Source organism: Somniosus microcephalus, chromosome 19, assembly GCF_052327205.1.
Source record: "Somniosus microcephalus isolate GS21.2 chromosome 19, FLI_Smic_1.0, whole genome shotgun sequence".
In the NCBI taxonomy this organism is placed as follows: domain Eukaryota; kingdom Metazoa; phylum Chordata; class Chondrichthyes; order Squaliformes; family Somniosidae; genus Somniosus; species Somniosus microcephalus.
Window position 1 is genome coordinate 23,362,180 of NC_141005.1, and position 3,735 is coordinate 23,365,914.

The window sequence follows — 3,735 nt, forward strand, 5'->3', positions numbered from 1 at the left end:
TATTAGCCGAGGCGTAGAATATAAGAGCGGGGAGGTTATGCTTCAACTGTATAAAACACTAGTTAGGCCGCAGCTAGAGTGCCGCGTGCAGTTCTGGTCACCACATTACAAGAAGGATGCGATTGCACTAGAGAAGGTGCAGAGGAGATTTCCGAGGATGTTGCCTGGGCTGGGGAATTTTAGTTATGAGGAAAGATTGGATAGGCTGGGGTTGTTTTCTTTGGAACACAGGAGGCTGAGGTGAGACCTAATTGAGGTGTGTAAAATTATGAGGGGCCGAGATAGAGTGGATAGGAAGGACCTATTTCCCTTAGCAGAAGGGTCAATAATAGATTTCAAGTAATTGGTAGGAGGTTTACAGGGAATTTGAGGAGACATTTTTTCACCCAGTGAATGGTGGGGGTCTGGAATGCACTGCCTGAAAGGGTGGTAGAGGCAGAAACCCTCATCACGTTTAAAAAGTACTTGGATATGCACTTGAACTGCCGTAACCTACAAGGCTACGGACCAAGTGCTGTAAAGTGGGATTTGGGTGGATTGCTCTTTGTCGGCTGGCACGGACAAGATGGGCCGAATGGCCTCCTTCTGTGCTGTAAATTTCTATGATTCTGCCTGATCATGTGACATCTGCCCACACGACTTCTACAAATGTTATTACATTGTAGCCAGGATTGTTTAGTTTCCAATTCCGCCCATTTTGAAGCCAGGTCTCCGTTATGGCTACTATTGCATAACCCCATGTGGCAACTTGCGCCTGCAACTCGTCAATCTTATTTGTAACGCTCCTCGCATTAACACACATGCATTTCAACAGCATGCTAGTTGGCTTTGCTTTTTTCCTGAATTTAACTGCTGCTCTTTCTACATTCTTCTTTGTTCTGTTGCTGTTTGTCCCTCCGAGTTTTCTATGCACCTTGTCTCTCCTCTCTGCTGCTGTGTCCTGGTGGCCCTCCGCCAGTGTGTGTATTTTGGCTATCTTATTTTCTTCTTCTGCTTATTTCGGCCCTGTGTCTGGAGCCCCTTGCATTTGTGTAGCAGCAGGAGAATGTGCAGCGAAGAAATGGTCAAAGGAAAGCGAGAGAGAGAGAGAGAGAGAGAGAGCAGCAAAAAGGATGTTGATTGATTAAGAGCAGTGTGTGCGCGTGTGTGCAAAACGTTGAGCAGCCTGTGGCGGCAGCAAAAGCCTACTGCACCCGGTATTCCCAGGCGGTCTCCCATCCAAGTACTAACCAGGCCTGACTCTGCTTAGCTTCCGAGATCAGACGAGATCGGGCGCATTCAGACTAGTATGGCCGTAGGCATATGCTAGCTGGCTTTCTCTTTACTTAAAGCTGTCGCCCATTTTTTTCTCTTCTACGCATTCATACAAGTATTCAACACTCAATTTACATTTACAAATTTTACTCCTCCCGCAACCCCCCACCCCCCCTCCACCTCTTCTTGCTGCTCTGCCTCCCACACAAACAAACTACAAGCCCAACCCTTCATTGCCTTCTATTCAAATATTACATCAAATAAACATGCTCAAACACCAAGTCTTAAGGGCTGTAGCATCTTTCAAACTGGACAAATACCCAGGCCCGCATCAAATCTATCCCACACTCTTAAGAGAAGTAAGACACCAAATAGCACAGGCTCTCACCATCATTTTACAATCCTCTCTGGCTACAGGTGTGGTGCCCGACCACTGGAGGACTGCTAACGTGCTACCGTTCTTTCAAAAGGGAGAGAGGGATAGACCGCATAATTACAGGCCAGTCAGCCTAACCTCGGTGGTGGGAAAATTATTGGAAAAAGTTCTGAGGGACAGGAGAAATCTTCATTTAGAAAGACACGGATTAATCAGGGACAGTCAGCATGGATTTCTTAACGGAAGGTCGTGTCTGACTAACGCAATTCAATTTTTCGAGGAGGTAACAAGGAGGGTCGATGAGGGTAGTGCCTTTGATGTAGTCTATATGGATTTTAGCAAGGCTTTTGATAAGGTCCCGCATGCCAGATTGGTCACGAAAGTAAAAGCCCATGGGATCCAAGGCAAAGTGGCAAGTTGGATCCAAAATTGGCTCAGAGGCAGGAAACAAAGGGTAATGGTCGAAGGGTGTTTTTGTGACCGGAAGGCTGTTTCCAGTGGGGTTCCGCAGGGCTCACAGAATCACAGAAACCCCACAGTGCAGATAGAGGCCATTTCGGCCCATCGAGCCTGCACCGACTCAGTACTGGGCCCTTTGCTTTTTCTGGTATATATCAATGATTTGGATTTGAATGTAGGAAGTATGATTAAGAAGTTTGCAGATGATACAAAAATTGGCCGTGTGGTTAATAATGAAACAGAATGCTGTAGACTGCAGGAAGATATCAATGGACTCGTCTAGTGGGCAGAACAGTGGCAAATGGAATTCAGTTGGAATACACAATAAATGGTAGGACACTGAGAAATGCAGAGGATCAGCGGGACCTTGGAGTGCATGTCCACAGATCCCTGAAGGTAGCAGGACAGGTAGATAAAGTGGTTAAGCAGGCATACGGGATACTTGCCTTTATTAGCCGAGGCGTAGAATATAAGAGCGGGGAGGTTATGCTTCAACTGTATAAAACACTAGTTAGGCCGCAGCTAGAGTGCCGCGTGCAGTTCTGGTCACCACATTACAAGAAGGATGCGATTGCACTAGAGAAGGTGCAGAGGAGATTTCCGAGGATGTTGCCTGGGCTGGGGAATTTTAGTTATGAGGAAAGATTGGATAGGCTGGGGTTGTTTTCTTTGGAACACAGGAGGCTGAGGCGAGACCTAATTGAGGTGTGTAAAATTATGAGGGGCCGAGATAGAGTGGATAGGAAGGACCTATTTCCCTTAGCAGAAGGGTCAATAATAGATTTCAAGTAATTGGTAGGAGGTTTACAGGGAATTTGAGGAGACATTTTTTCACCCAGTGAATGGTGGGGGTCTGGAATGCACTGCCTGAAAGGGTGGTAGAGGCAGAAACCCTCATCACGTTTAAAAAGTACTTGGATATGCACTTGAACTGCCGTAACCTACAAGGCTACGGACCAAGTGCTGTAAAGTGGGATTTGGGTGGATTGCTCTTTGTCGGCTGGCACGGACAAGATGGGCCGAATGGCCTCCTTCTGTGCTGTAAATTTCTATGATTCTGCCTGATCATGTGACATCTGCCCACACGACTTCTACAAATGTTATTACATTGTAGCCAGGATTGTTTAGTTTCCAATTCCGCCCATTTTGAAGCCAGGTCTCCGTTATAGCTACTATTGCATAACCCCATGTGGCAACTTGCGCCTGCAACTCGTCAATCTTATTTGTAACGCTCCTCGCATTAACACACATGCATTTCAACAGCATGCTAGTTGGCTTTGCTTTTTTCCTGAATTTAACTGCTGCTCTTTCTACATTCTTCTTTGTTCTGTTGCTGTTTGTCCCTCCGAGTTTTCTATGCACCTTGTCTCTCCTCTCTGCTGCTGTGTCCTGGTGGCCCTCCGCCAGTGTGTGTATTTTGGCTATCTTATTTTCTTCTTCTGCTTATTTCGGCCCTGTGTCTGGAGCCCCTTGCATTTGTGTAGCAGCAGGAGAATGTGCAGCGAAGAAATGGTCAAAGGAAAGCGAGAGAGAGAGACAGAGAGAGAGAGAGAGAGAGAGAGAGCAGCAAAAAGGATGTTGATTGATTAAGAGCAGTGTGTGCGCGTGTGTGTGCAAAACGTTGAGCAGCCTGTGGCGGCAGCAAA

At 46.6% G+C, this 3,735-nt stretch overlaps 1 non-coding gene across 1 annotated transcript; it reads right to left on the reverse strand.

Moving 5' to 3' along the window:
• Positions 1-1,181: 1,181 nt before the first annotated feature.
• On the reverse strand, positions 1,182-1,300 carry LOC147103921 (5S ribosomal RNA). Its single transcript, XR_015072582.1, has one exon. It is a non-coding gene; the product is annotated as a 5S ribosomal RNA (ribosomal RNA).
• Positions 1,301-3,735: the final 2,435 nt, after the last annotated feature.